This window comes from Marmota monax, unplaced genomic scaffold (genome assembly GCF_021218885.2).
Source record: "Marmota monax isolate L192 unplaced genomic scaffold, Marmota_monax_Labrador192_F-V1.1 WCK01_AAM20220418_F8-fsc00141, whole genome shotgun sequence".
Taxonomy (NCBI): Eukaryota; Metazoa; Chordata; class Mammalia; order Rodentia; family Sciuridae; genus Marmota; species Marmota monax.
In genome coordinates, this window is record NW_026692981.1 from 910621 (window position 1) to 926274 (window position 15654).

The 15654-nt window shown below is 48.8% G+C and overlaps 1 non-coding gene across 1 annotated transcript; it reads left to right on the plus strand.

Moving 5' to 3' along the window:
* The first annotated feature begins 15342 nt into the window (after positions 1-15342).
* Trnaw-cca (transfer RNA tryptophan (anticodon CCA)) lies at positions 15343-15414 on the plus strand. Its single transcript has one exon. It is a non-coding gene; the product is annotated as a tRNA-Trp (tRNA).
* Positions 15415-15654: the final 240 nt, after the last annotated feature.

The window sequence follows — 15654 nt, forward strand, 5'->3', positions numbered from 1 at the left end:
AGACTTTCATTCTCTTGCTCCAACTCATCTATTCTCTTAAGATAGTTCCTCTATTTTAAATGGCATAATAGTGGCCTCTACCTTTGAGACTATTAGGATCAATAAGTGGGAGAATCCCTGGAGAGCACCAGGCTTCTGCGTCTGCTGTGGCCGCAGCTGTTCTAGGAGAGGTGGGTATTTAAAGAGACAGCTTATATGCATTTCCTCACCTCCTTTCTGGGGCTCTCCAGGGGGGCCCAATTAAGCAGCTGCCTGTGCTCTGAGGTCTCCTAGAGGATAGGTGCTCATCACCCACCTGAGACTTAAGCTTATGGGGTTGAAAATCCTGAGGAGTAGAGTAAAAGAACCAAAGAGAAAGTGGGTGGGGAGGGCTTTCAGAAGGGAAAAGAAAAGAGTCTCAACTGCGGGAAGGGAAAGGTCTGCTGCCTGGGGCAGCATCAGGGAAGGGAAAGGTCTGCTGCCTGGGGCAGCATCAGGGAAGGGAAAGGTCTGCTGCCTGGGGCAGCATCAGGGAAGGGAAAGGTCTGCTGCCTGGGGCAGCATCAGGGAAGGGAAAGGTCTGCTGCCTGGGGCAGCATCAGGGAAGGGAAAGGTCTGCTGCCTGGGGCAGCATCAGGGAAGGGAAAGGTCTGCTGCCTGGGGCAGCATCAGGGAAGGGAAAGGTCTGCTGCCTGGGGCAGCATCAGGGAAGGGAAAGGTCTGCTGCCTGGGGCAGCATCAGGGAAGGGAAAGGTCTGCTGCCTGGGGCAGCATCAGGGAAGGGAAAGGTCTGCTGCCTGGGGCAGCATCAGGACTGGACGTCGGTGGGGCATCCCAGGCCTCCATCCATGGCCCCACCAGGAAGATGAAGAAAGGCCACTAAGACCTTTCCCAAGGGAATCTTGAGCCTAAGACTTTGGGAATCAGGTGGTCACTCACCAGCGTGAGGCCGAGCTGTTCTCCAATGTGCAGCAGAAAGAGGGCGGTGAGCACTCGCTGGCCAGAGCTGCGGCTTGCTTGGTGCCTCTGGACTCTGGCTGCTTTCCTGTGCCTCCTTGGCCCTCCTCGTCTCTCACACTAACCTGGCTTCTCCTCAAGCTCCTCACTAGAGTGTGTCAGGGAAGGGAGGGGGAGGAAATGGGCTCTTCCATTGCCTTTCTCGGCCCCTCTAATGGCTCCACTGAGAACTCTTTACCCATCTCCCCATTGATCTACATTTTCTGTGCCTTGTAGCTAAAAGGGCACCAGCTCGTGAAACTCTGTTGTGGTGCAGAACATGAACCAAGGCCCCGGGGGAAGGCTGGGTCTCCCTTCATCAGGGTCACGGTCTACTCATTCCCGGGGCCTGGTCCTGTTTCCTCTAGGAGCTGGAATGCAGGGTCCTGCATGTCAGTGTGGCCAACGCCCAGTCCTGGTTTTGTGGGCTCATCAGGAAGCATCTGTTTCCTGTGACTGTTACGTCCTCTCTCCTTGCCCTTAGGGACATTCAGAACTGCATTCTGTGGGATAATACCTAATGGAATCACAATATCTCCAGTTTTTAAGGCAGAGCCAGATGGTAGGGGACAGGTCACCCTAGGAGGAAGCTCCTGTGGCACAAGAAGTGATGAAGGCCCGAGGTGGGGCGCTGGCCTAAGGACTCAGGGAGTGAGGAGGGGCTGATCACCACTGTTAATAGTAGGTGGTTGTCTCAAGCCATCCATGGGCTGTGTGTGAGCTATGAGCACCGTAGCTCTATGAGGGGACAGGTCTGGCATTGCTCCCTCATTGGGCTGCGAGATGCAACTGCGCCTCTCCTCTCGCTCTGCCTGTGATCCCACACAGCACCCGGAGATGGGTGTGACTTGCCAAGATGTCAATCAACCTGCTGACCGCAAGACATCAAGAAGCAAGACTCCACCTTTGAAACCTTCTCCCCTGCGTTATTTGGTGAAGAACATTCCATCGAAACTCTCCCCATAAAAATAGATTCCAGGTGCACACTCTCTTTTTCAGCTGACCCTTAAGGTCGCAGAGCCGTCCTACCCTCGATATGAAAAGTTACTTCTGTGTTCTGTGCTTTTTCGCTGTTTTCTTAGCTTGATGTTGCGTCCAGCTCTTGTGAACCCAGTAGTACCTGACGCAGTGCTGGTGGGTCTTTGATGAAGGAATGAGTGAAGTACCACAAAGCCCCAGGGACGCTGCACAGGATCCAGGAAGAGGGGGAAGGACTAGTCTCAGAAAGGACACCTGCCCTGTTGAAATCAGGGAACAGACCAGGACGGGCAGGTGCAGGTGCTGGGACACGAAGGCGACACCTCCCTCCGAGGGAGGGGTTGCTTCGCCATCTGGGATGGAGGAAGGATGTGGTGATGAGGATAACGGCAGGGTTCTCTCCTACAGCCACGGCTGTGTTCTGTACCAGGTGTCTGCCCACCTCCCCTCATTCCAGGACATCTGCTCCCAGCTGTATGCAGACTTAACTCAACTGCTGGGTGAGGAAAGGGGAGCTCCAGAGAGGCGAAAGGCCCTGGTTTGTCTGAAGGAGCAGGTGTGTCAGCCCTGCAGAGGAAGTGGGTGCAGAAGCAGGAGCCAACTGGTTGCCTGTAGGGACTAGAGATGGGGCGATACGGCTGGTGTGGGTGGTGCGTGGCAGATGGAGCAGAAGCAGGAGGCCTGGGCAGTTACGTGCCCACTGTGCAGGCAGAAAGGGCGGGGAAGCAAGCTTTACATCTGAGACTAGTGTGTTTTCAGCTGTGATTTGTATAGAATACAAAAACGAGTTCCTCGGGTATATCTGAAAATATAGCCTCAGACTCCTGAGTGAGATGGGAACTAGCTAAAGGTGCAGCTTGGAGAGTTGGAATCTGGCCCCAGAGAGGTCATTTTTTACTGATTTGTGGTCACACACACAGTCCTTAGCTTGAAAACTGGATCTCCACCTCCATCCTTGATTACAGGATGTCCACCAATGATCAGGAGTTTGCTTAAGTACGTGTTGGTAGATTAAAAATAACTTAAAAGATTATAGGTTCTTTAAGAATTGACAAAAGACGCTGAGCTCAGTTTGGTCACAGGTTTAGAAGTCCCTTGGGACATTTGGGTATTATGACACATGGGGCAAGAGTGAGCAAGGCCTCAGGAGAAGGAAACCAGACAAAGCCACCTGTTAGGTGAAGGAGGTGAAGTCTTCAGAACAATTCCAGTTGGCTCGCCTTTCACGTTCTGGCTTTTCTTCAGCCTGAAGAGGAACAAAGAAGTCTTGTGAGGTCATTGGTCCTGATAGCGGCCTGAATGACACACAGAGGAGACAGAAGCACAGGACTTACTGAGCTCTCCTTTCAGTTTTTCTGCAGAAGGACCAGAGGGTAATCAGTCTCCAGTGGAGGAGCCAGGTGTGTCGGCAAAGGGCCCTCTGGGAGACCTACTGGGGTCCGCACACTGAGTCCCTGAGCTGTCAGGGAGCTGGACTTGAGGTCACAGCCAGGGTCATAGCTCTGGTGGGGTAAGTGGGGTAAGGTTGGTCCAACACGTGGGGAAGGTCAGCATTAGAACTTCAGGCGCCCTCTCCTCACCCTGTCCCTGTCCGGTCCCCTTTCCACTTGTGAGTCTCTCCGGCTTGGTCTCTGACGGCCTTACCTTTGGCCCGACGATCTCGCTCTCTCTCCTGGTAAAGTTTCCAGGTGAACCCAAGTGTGCCCACCAGCAGAAGCACCACGACAAGCAAGAGTGAGGTCCCAGTGGCCACCCAAGGGGAGCCCTTCAGGAAGAGAGTGTCTGGGTCAGAACTGCTGAGCATTATTCCTGTGAAGGAAAATAGGACAGGGCTGGGAGACGCTGGAGCTGTACACAGGGTGCCCCAGGATCCCCAAGATTCCTGGTCCAGCCAGGTGACAGGGAGGGACCTGGCTGGGACAGTGACTCTAGTTTTGCCCTATCATTTGTCACAGGATAATGAAGAAAACTTGAAAGTCATTAAAACAAAAAGTCCCTGGGACTCAGGGTTAACTCAGGAAGGCAAAAATCACCCCCTGGCATGTAGGACTGAAACTGAGGTCCCAAGACATGGCTGGAATTGCTCCTTTTCCCCACGAGGTAACTTCCACTGAGAATCAGCGTGAACAGGGTCCCCTTGAACAACTTGCAGTTGTTGAATGAGGTACTTTGGTTGGGAAAAGAAGGACTTAGCCCTGAGTGCTAGTTGCAACTAGTACTAACTAGTCCAACGTGTGACTCTGGCCAGTTCCCTAACTTGTGAAACGGAGGGTCACCTGTGGAGATGGACATGCTGTTTACCCTGCTTTGATCAGTACATTTAAATTTCCTGGGGACTGCTCCTGCTTTGGGAGAGAAAAATCGTTGAGATCCCTGTGGAGTCACTACAGCCTACAGACAGGTGTCAGGCTCTCGTTTCAGATCTGACACTAAATGGTGTTATCTGGAGATGGGCTCTTGAGTCCCTTAACTGAGATGGCAAGAAGTCCTCTGGCCAGTCCTTTTGCGTATGGCTCCCGACTTTCTGCCGGTGGAGCAACAGTCTCCAGATCTACACCATTTTGCAAACCTCAAGGGATGGCTGCATTGGCATCGTGTATCTTAGCTAAGAGAAAAGGATCCAAAGAGGAAACGTGCAGGCTGTCTCCTGTCTTCTCTGCCCACCCCTTTGCTGCCTCTCTGTAGGCACAAGAGGTAGACTTAAGAGTGATGCAAATACAACTTAATCAGGGGGCCTTTCCCAGGGCCTGTATTTAATTTATATGCATCAATTTTGTATTTTTTTTTCTTAAAGAGAGTCCTGAAAGTATACAAGCTTCAGGCCCCTGTGAGACACTCTCCCCTCCTATGTAAACGCTGCATAACGTTCACAGCAAACCCCAAGCAAGCTGATGGGCTGCTGTGCTCTAGCCTAGGTGTTCTCACTGAAATGTGGATGCTACCCACTTCCTGTGATGCTCCTCTCATTTGCTATGTTGCCCAGTTTGGTCTTGAACTTGTGGGCCTAGGTGATCCTCCCGCCTTGGCCTCCCAAGTAGCTGGGACTACAGGATTGTGCCACTACACCTGGTGTAGTGAATATGCAAGTTGTGCATACTGCTCAGAGCATTACCAGCTTTTATGACAAATCTATTCAAAATTTCAGTCACTTAACCCACTAGCCCTTGACTCTTTGCTCACATAATTGTTGATGCAGTTCTTCCCTCTGGGCTGGCACGTTTCATTGCTGGGACTCCTTTCTGCAGGGGGGAGGGGGGGGTCAGGGTGGTTCTCTGGGTAGCCTTGGACTGGCCCAGTTCTCCCCCATTTCTTTTACTTATTTATTTATTTTTGGTATTGGGGATTGAACTCAGGGGACTCAACCACTGGCCCACATCCCCAGCCAGTATTTTATTTAGAGCAGTGTCTCACTGAGTTGCTTAGCGCTTCACTTTTGCTGAGGCTGGCTTTGAACTTGTGATCCTCCTGCCTCAGCTCCCGAACTGCTGGGATTACAGGCACACCCATTTCTTGCTAGTAGTTCTCAAGAATGGTTGTAGAATGTTCTAGGAATGCAATATGTTGAGATAGAAAGGAAGTACCTGAAACAGCCTGGTCCTGGTTCCTGGCTCCTGCAGGGATGGAAGTCATGGAGGAGCTGTTGAGGACAACCTTGGCTTCGACCTCTCTCCCTGGAGACAGGACATCTTTCAAAGATTCAGCCCAGTAAGTCTCTGAGGTTTCTGACCCAGGAAGGGATGCTTTACAGTGGTGCATGTGGGGCGAGTGTGATTAAAACCCTGTCCCCCAGGGCAGCTTTCCAACTCCTTGGCCACCAGCAACTTTTGTCCTTTGCTGTCCTACCTGCAAGTGCAGATCTGCTTTGCTTAACTGGCTGCAGCAAGTGTTCTGTCTCCCCAGACCCAGGTTGGGGAGCTACGTGTGGTGAAACTCCTTTGCAAACCCAAGCAGTGTGCAGGGTCCTGTCTGATAGAAGCATGGCTTTCTGGGAGAGCAGGAGGGACAATACTCCCCAGTAGCCAGCTCAGGGAAGAGACATCAACCTGCAACTGGATGATAAGTGGGATGTAAAGTCACACCGTCTGAACTCCACGGAGGAGTGAGCTGGGCCCGTGGACCGTCTCAGAGGAAGGAAAACAGAAACAGGGGAGTATAGAACGTGATCCCCTGGTTGTTGGGTACTTTTGTGCTTGCTCATTCCTGGGGCCAGAGCGCTCAGGAATGGACAGTCAGGTGGACCCGGAGTCCATCTGTACTCAACACATGCATGTTCTTCTGGTCATTATTTCTTAATACATTAGTTAAGGGCTTCTGCAGGAAGGGGGACTCACTGCCTAAGGGAGAGACCAGGGAGGGCTTACGCTGTCTGTTGGTGTGCTTGCTGGGTAAAGCAGCACTGCAGACCCAAGTGTCCGGGGGTCAACGGTGAAGTTGTAAATAGGACCAAACTGTCTAGGTCCCCATGGGAGGCCAGTGACCCTGTACTCCTGTCAAGAGGAAAATGGAAAAGAGAGACAGCTCAGAGTTTCCTGAGAGTCTTAGGTACTAGAGGCCACATGACAATCGCTTCAGGTTCCCTGAGGGGAAAAATGAAACTGGTGACATTAAGAAGATGGGGGATGAACACAGTGACCTGTGACCCTTATTTCCCCGAGGGTGGGGCCTTGGGGCCACTTTGGTTGTGGGCGACTGGTTCACACTGCCAAGTGTATCGTAGGCTTTGACACTGGCGCTGCTTGTGGTAGAGAACATCACCCTCCCTGGGGGGTGACGCCCCCTCCCAGGTGAGAATTCAGGTCAGGAGGGTGGGATGTGCCTCCTCCTGCCTGTCACCTGGACGACCAGGCCCCCATATGTCCTTCAACCAAAGCCATATTGCCTACTAATGGAGAACAGGACATTATAGAGTTAGTTCAAGGCTGGTGGCAGATAAAAATGTTGCAGCCTGTTCTGTCACAGTGTGATACCCAGCCTGCAGCACGGAGAAGCTAACAATGGACAGTAGCAAGTTCAATGCCAAGGTAGACTGGACTAGAAGCCAAAAAATATGTTCCAGATACAGTCAAGCAAGAGTCGTGACTCTGGAGGCACTGGGCACGGGCTGACAAAAGGGAGACCCAGCAAGTAGGAGGCCCCGGTGGCAGACCCGCAGCTGTCCCATCTGGGAGTTCGCTTGCCTTCCCGTCAAGGTGACTAGCAAGGCCAGCCGTCTTGAATGGGGCCTTCTGAGGCCCCAGCATGACCCAGGCACTGCCTCTGAAGCCTTTAGAGCCTGCTGGCTGCAGTTACTCCCCACCGCCATGCCTGTCGAGTGGGGTCTGGTCCCAGAACACTGCCACCAGGGACATCAGCCTTTCAGAATTTGAACACTTACACAGCCTGAGGGAACCTTTCACCTGGCAACTCTTTACATGCACACCAAGTCCTAAGGGGGGGTAAATAGATTAAATGATAATCCTCGCCACTGATCAGAAGGCTCCTTTTAGGTATCCTCGTTTTGTGGATCTGAGCCGCGATCATCTAAGCTTGGAAGTGCTAAAGTCAGAGTTAACTCATGGGGGACTTGGGTGGAGTAAGAAGATAGCCTTTCACGGAGGAGATGCTTCCTACTGCCGAGGTCCGCTGGATGAGTCAGAAGGCTTTTTATGCCACTCCTTTAATTCCACAAGTGCAAATAAAAGACTTCAGATTAATGTAAAGAAGTGGAGCAAATGAGTTTTTAAGCCAAGGGTAAATAATGATTCTCTGTTTCTCTCTCTCCAACTGGGGGTCTGGGTGTCTACACCCTGTCTTTCAGGAACTAACTATTCCCTCGAGGATGCAAATGTGAAATAAATAAAGGCCTTGCTTTTCAGAGCTTGTCTGATAAGGGCTAGGGTTAAAAAGTCCACAGGCCCTGGACATCTGAAACTGAGCACCGAGAGAAACTAACTTGAGAACCAGAGGAAACTGGATATCACAAGGCTGAACTTCTCCAATTCCACAATCGGCCTCAACACAGACACTTTTAGAGGAAAATAGAAGTGGAGCTTCCAGGTAGGTGCTGCACTAGTGGATACTGAGCCTTTACAGGCCTCTGCCTTCCTCCTCTGTTGAGAATGACCAGTTACTGGGGTACCCCACCACTGCCCTGCCCTGCTTTCTAACCTTGGTGGTGCGCTGTAGCGGATTCACTGGCTCCTGGGGAACCAGTCCTGCATACCTGTCTCCAATGCAGCGTTCAGTGACGTTAGAGACTTCTGATCCACAGCTCAACTTAGCCATGGGGGCAGAGTTTCCACAATAGAAATGGCTAAGCACGGCACCAGGTTAGGGTTTCTCCTGGAGAGGCCTTTACCAGCACACCACTGCCTGCCTGGAGACGACCAGGAGAGTAAGCCGCCCAGTGAAAATCAGCATGGAAACAAACTGGCAGGTAAGAAAAGTCTTCACTTGGCTGACGCTGGAAGAAGTCAGAAAGTCAGGCTAGAATAAGGTCACATGAACGTGAGACTTTCAGGGTCGTATTGCATTTACAGAAGAATACTATCCACTTGTTTATTTTATTTAACTTGGGTTTTCAGTATGAGGAAGTAACGTGCAGAAGAGAGCCTTAATAAGTTTACCAAGTAATCATGCATTATTAAATAAGGTAGTAATTTTTGGAATTTGGGAAAAGTCATATATTCTCCACCATATGTATAACATGTGTGTTACTTATGATTCTAGTTACCTTATCACTTGGTGCTTTATGAGAATGATATAGTTGTGAAATTTAATTAAAGTTGCATTAAAACACGGGAGACAAATGAGCCTTTTTTATTAGTAGCATATTAGTGATACCAGTTGTTGTAATAAAAAAACCCATAAGTCTCAGTTTTTCACCTTAATAAATGTTGTTTTCCCTATTCAGGCAACATCTAATGAAGATTTTCTTTTTAGTCTTCCTACTAGGTACCAAGAACTCATTGTGTGATGCAGGCATGTAGGTCCATGGTGTCTTCTACTGGATCTCAGTATTTAACTAACAGAAAAGGAAAGAAAAGCATCGTCATGGGATATTTTCCTAGACTAAGCCTAAAACAACCCCCTGCCCCCTGCCCAATACCAATGTAGAAGTCAGGACATAATTTCTGCCTAAGCTTTATCAAATGTATGTGTGAATAAGGTAACACAAAAGTGACTACAAAGTCTGGGAAGAATGTTCACAAATTTATAAGCAAAGTAAGAGAAATTATAAGCACAAGTTCTCTTTTCTCCTTGAGTGACAAGTGGGTAAAACTTGCCACTGTCTGGTACATGTCAGGAGGGTCTCCTGAGTTAATTTTGGAGATAAGCAATTGGAAGGCCCATGACCTTGTGTTAGAGTCTGTAAACAAGTCAAAATAACACCTGGCATTTTGCCAGGGGAATGTTAGAGTTCATAAACAAGTCTGTATGGTGCCTGGCAAAATGCCAGAGGGAGTGGTTTGAGAAGTAACAAAAGCTAGCCATTAAGTGTGGAGATTCCTGATTGGTTGACTGATGTATCTAGTTTATGCTAATTAGATAAGCTGTGTGGAATGTATAAATACTGCTCTTGTCCTGCAATAAATGGTTCCCACTCCTGCTGTATCAATCTACACAAGTTGTTCGTCACCCCCCCCCCCCCCCCCCCCCCCCCCCCCCCCCCCGGGGTTATTTTGCTGCAGCCAGCCGGACTGCGGCAACCTTGCATTACAAAACTAAAGAGACCTGATCTCATGTTGAGCCTATTGATTCACAAATTCTTGTATTTCTGCACCAGAAGAAGGAATGCAAAAAAATCACCTTGTACTCCCCTTTTCTGATCTCCGGTTCCTCTTTATTCTGCCTCTCTGTCTTGCTCTTTTAGTTATTTTTTAAATTAACTTTTAAGCTATTTTTTATCATGGTGAAATTTACATAAGGTTTACCATGTTAGCCATTTTTGGAGCACGATTCAGTAGCGTAAAGCACAACCACACTGTTATACACCCGTCACCACCATGCATCTCCAGGACTGTCATCATCCCAGTGCGAAACTCTGTATTCATTAGTCAATAACTCCATTCTCCCCTCCCCGGGCTCCCATTGATTTTTATCCCACTTTGTATCTCTGAACTTGACTTTGAAACCTCACACTGGTGGGACTGTACAATATGTGTCCTTTTGTGTCTGGTTTGTCTCACTTACCATCATGTTTTCAAGGTTCAACTTTGCTGTAGCATGTTGTCAGGATTTTCTTCCCTTTTAAGGCCAAATAATACTCTATTGTATGTTTATTGTGTTTATATTCACCACTTGACAGATATTTAGGTTGTTTCCACTTTGCCCTATAGTGAACAAGGCTGCTATGAACATTGGCAAACAAATAAACTGTCCCTGCTTTTGTGTATGTACCTAGGAGTGGAATTATTGAATCAGGTTAATTCTGTGCTTAATATTTTGGAGAACTGCCATCCATACTATCTACATACCATCATATGATGGCTGTACCAAATGCTGAAGATCCCACCAGCAATGCACAAGTGTTCCAATTTCTTCACATATTGGTCATTATTTGTCTTCTTAAAAATCAAAACAAAACAGACAAACAAAAAGGAAACCTTAACCCTCTAAGAGGATATGAATCATCTAGTTAGGTTTTAACCACACACAACTGTACTTGACCTACGTTTCTATCCCAAACACAAATTTATGTTGGTGTTGAAGAGGCAGGATGGAACTTTGCCCACCCACCAGGATGGAGCAGACTTCCAGAGGAGAGAGCACTACAGGAACCAGGAGAGTCAAGGTTGAGGGGAAGACTATTGAATGAGAAGGTAGCCAGTAGCAGGTACATGTGTGTCTGCATCAGAGGTGGCCCCACACAGATCCAGGGGTGTCTTGTCAAGGTGGGCATTGGGCCATCAGTGAGGAGGTGCCTGACAGGAACAAAGACATGGAGACTCATACACATGGGGAACCTTCTTGCAGCAGGTGCTCTGGGTGGCTGGTGGGGGCAGAAGGCAGTATGTGACAGTGGCCAGCATGAACCAGGAAGCTGACTCTTGGAGTCTGTTTCCTTAGGTCTTCAGAACTGTGCCGGGTTTCTGTTCTCACGACTAAAAGGCTCAGGGGTCACTCTAGTTAAACTGGGCTGCACGAAATAACCACACAAGAGACACAAATACCTTTTTCTTTGGGGTTGCTGTGACGGCTCCTCTGACCTTAAGGGTCCGCAGAGAGAGAGAGAGAGAGAGAGCGCGCGCGCGCGCGCGCGCGCGCGCGCACACACACACACACACACACACACTGACCCCTTTTATTGAGGAGAAGCTATTCAAATGAGGCAAGGGGTCAGGTTTCAGGGGGCTGAGTCTATCTTCATGATGTCCACTGTCAGCAGGTTGACTGACACCTGGGTAGGCCACACCCAAGGGCACAGTAAGAGGAGGGGACACACACAAGGCACTTCCATGGAAGATTCTATCCTAAACAGGGCAAGGGGTTATATTACAAAGGAACAGGTGAGCATAGCTCCACCCATGGGGCTGTAGCAAGACACACCCATTTCTGTGACTGAGCGCCTCAGCACCCAGCTGGGGAGTGTAACTCAGTCACCGGTAAGGTTGGCCTCCCACAGAACAGGACCCCAAATTTCTGGAATCTGTACTAGGTAGAAACAGACATATGGGCACAAAGACAAGTCAGCCACAGGACTAGGGCCCAAGGTCAGAATTAGTGGTAAGGGTGACTTGGTGTCAAGACCCAGGGTTTGGGGGATACTGAAAATTCTGGCCTGACCCCCAAGACCAGGGGTCTTCAGCTCTGGGAAAGGAAAGGCTAGGTAGGCTGAAAAACAAGGTAAGGAGTGAAATCAACAAAGGTAAGTGAAATCTTCATTACCAACTGTCAAGTGCTCCAGGAACATGTCACTGAGAATGAACAACAAGCTGATTTTTAAAATTTTATCCAGAACCCTTTCTATGTTAGATAGAATTATAAATGATCCAAAAGAAATTAGCTGTGTGCTCTGCATTAATAAATATTAGACAAAACACCTGCATTGGAGAAATCCTATGAATTAAAGTGCTTTACTGGTTAAAGTCTTTTTGCTGACTTTGTAATTGCAGTTGCCCATTTGAGTTGGTGTTAATCTCCAGGTCCTTTGCAACCTTGTGTTGTCAATGTCCTGTCTGATTTTAGCTATGATCTCACCATTTTTGATGGTGGCCATTTTTTTAAAACTAATTTTTGTTTTGCTTATTAAAGGAAAAAAAAAAGCTCTAACATTTGAAACAGCAAATCTGTTAGAGTCTGTAAACAAGTCAAAAATAACACCTGGCATTTTGCCAGGGGAATGTTAGAGTTCCTAAACAAGTCTGAATGGTGCCTGGCAAAATGCCAGAGGGAGTGGTTTGAGAAGTAACAAAAGCGAGCTATTAAGTGTGGAGATTCCTTATTGGTTGACTGATGTATCTAGTTTATGCTAATAAGATAAGCTGTGTGGAATGTATAAATACTGCTCCTGTCCTGCAATAAACGGCTCCTACTCCTGCTGTATCAACGTACACAAGTTATTCGTCACCCCCCCAGCTAGTTTGCTGCAGCCAGACAGACTGCGGCAGATGGTGGCCCGTACGGGGAGCCCCGGGACACTCGGGGGTAAGTGACGAAAAAAAAAGCTGCCCGTCCATAGATAGGACGGGAGCAATCTGCTCGTCCCTAGGCAGATAGAGCGAGAGGAAAAATGACCATTTCGAGAAAATGGAGAAGATTGATACAGTATGTTTGTGTCTTGTTTTGTCTCAGTGTATTGTATTGTCTTTATGATGAAAATATGGAAGGGGTGAGAAGTAAATTACTAAGGGAAGAAGGCACCCCAGTGGAACCAAGAATAGTTAGGGCATGTGTTGATAAAAGCCCAAGAACTCTAGTCAGAAAGAAAAAGAAAGTTCAGAAGAAGGATTATCAGAAAAAAAGTTGCAGCAAAAGGCTATTACTAAATACTTTTCGTTACCTGAGGGTGCGTGAAGCGGAGAGGCGGCTGCCGAGTGTGCAAGCCGGTCACAGCGCAACAAGGATTTTCCAAGAGGCGGCGGCGACTGGCCCTTCCCTGCCTCCTGGCCTGGGAGCTGGCTCTTCCACTGCTGCGAGCCCAAATCTAGACCTGACTTGGAGGCACAGTCTCGCAGGCTCTTGCTCCCTGTGCCCAGTAGCAGTTTGAGTCCGGGACACTCCCCAGGGCCATCTGGGGCTGCCCAGGCACTACAGCCAACAAAAGACGCTGCTGGTGTCCCTGATGTTTGGTCATTTTCAATGCCAATAACTAAACTACAATGGTTCTCCCACACCTGGAAGCTAATGAGTAATGAGCACTATTAATGCTTATTTCAAATGCAAAAAAACCTTGATATAATGTACTAAATTGTTCAGAAGGTTGTTTTCTTAGTAGAATGCTACAGGATTTTCTTTAGCCATCCGGAGTTCCTGCCTTCGTCCCAGTGCCGGTAAAGACCAAGGTGGAAGAATTCCCAGTGTTGCTGAGAACCGGACTGAGATTTCAGCTGAGAACCGGACAAGACTTCGGATCAAGCTAGCTGCCTACAGAACTTACCTGGACTGTGATTTAAGCTAGCTGCCTGCAGAACTTACCTGGACTGTGATTTAAGCTAGCTGCCTGCAGAACTTACCTGGACTGTGATTTACCTGGACTGTGAGTTAATCTATTGAGACACTACTTTACCTGGACTGAGACAACAAACTGTAATCTATAACAAATTGTAACTCGGTATCTTTGCTAACAGTGTCATTGCTGGTATAATTTTTCCAAGGGCTTCTTGCATGGAGCCATCAAGTGGCTTGGTATTGCGGCATTTTGTATCCTCCCTTTCTGTTTGTAGCAGGTTATTTATGGTGTTTCTGTAAAAACCACTATGGTCGTTATTTAAATTAAACAAAAGGGGGAAATGTTAGAGTCTGTAAACAAGTCAAAAATAACACCTGGCATTTTGCCAGGGGAATGTTAGAGTTCCTAAACAAGTCTGAATGGTGCCTGGCAAAATGCCAGAGGGAGTGGTTTGAGAAGTAACAAAAGCGAGCTATTAAGTGTGGAGATTCCTTATTGGTTGACTGATGTATCTAGTTTATGCTAATAAGATAAGCTGTGTGGAATGTATAAATACTGCTCCTGTCCTGCAATAAACGGCTCCTACTCCTGCTGTATCAACGTACACAAGTTATTCGTCACCCCCCCGGTTATTTTGCTGCAGCCAGACAGACTGCGGCACAAATCCACTAATCTTTGTCTAATAACACCAAAGTGGAAATCTATGGGAGAAAATAACAAATAATAAACGTTAAGTTTTGTCACAATCTCTGCCCAACACATGCTGGTGATGTGGGAAAAGGCATTTAAGAATTTCACCAAACTTGAGAGTGATAATTATGGTATTATCTACTGAAAGCTCAGGGCACGGCGGGCACCGTTCTAAGCATATATAAACCCGTTTAAAGCACATTCCTCATGCAAACTCACAACCATTCTGTGATTGTCGGTACCGTTACATCCTCGTTTTTTACTGTCAATAGAAGATCACTGTATTCTCCGGCAGCTCCGGATCCCAGGCTCATTCCTTTCTGCTGGGGTCTGCAGATCCTCCCCAAAACCTCGCCTTTCATTTTCTGAAAGTCGCGTTCATTTCGCCACCAATGTCGCAGGCTCTCAATACATCCTTCCCGGGATCCCTAGTTTCTTTCCAGGATACGAAGAGTTCGCTTGTCAACAGGCGAATTCTCGAGTATGACCGGCCAAAGATGCCCCGCCACCTGCAGGGTGGGCACCCACTTCTGCCACCGACCATCTCTATATGGTTCCCAGCGGGAACCCCAGGCTCTGGATTCATTTTTTTGGGTTGAGAAAGGGAGACCTTAATCCTAAGAGCGAGATCCCTTTCGCAGCAGTGGATCACTGTCAGAGCATCTTTTTCTATGCATTGGAAGGGCCCCTGCACTGTTGGGGTTGATGGTCTGTCTCCCTGCGGGCTCCAGGTCCTCGGAGCTTCCTAAACCAGCGCTTTCCCCGGCCAAAGGACGCGCCACAATGACCGCCTCGCCCCTGCAGACAAAGTGCCTCGCATGTTTTAGGGCCGGTTTCAGACTCAGGGGTCGAAGGTGGACTGTGAGGGTGGGAAGCCAACTTGTTTCTCCAGCCTCCGCGGAGGCTCAGTCTCTCCGGACACACGGGGCTGGCCTCGCCATTCAATTCTGCAAACGATTCGGAACCGTCCTCAGCGTCCCTCCCGAGGGGGAAGAGAGCGAAGCGGGACGGACTCTCGTTCAGGCCAGCAGCTGTCCAGTGGTTACAGAGTATCAAAAACTAATGACGTAGGTCAGGTGGATAGGTAATTAAAACAGGCCGCCCCAGGAGACCTCGTGGCGCAACGGTAGCGCGTCTGACTCCAGATCAGAAGGTTGCGTGTTCAAATCACGTCGGGGTCAAACCTTTTGCACGGCCACTTGCCTGGGGTGTGCTGAGCTATGGAGAAGGATGCAGAACCCTCTCTGCTGTCCGGGCTTGGATGCTGCTTGAAAAGCTTTTTAAAATGCTCCTGCAACGTGCGCAGGAACCCCCCTTGCAGGGGGCGTATCTGTGGCCCCTGGAGATCTGCCCTCCGTCTGCACTCACTGAAACGGCATTCGCTGTCCAGCGGGCGCTGGCCTTTCCTTCTCTCCCCGCCC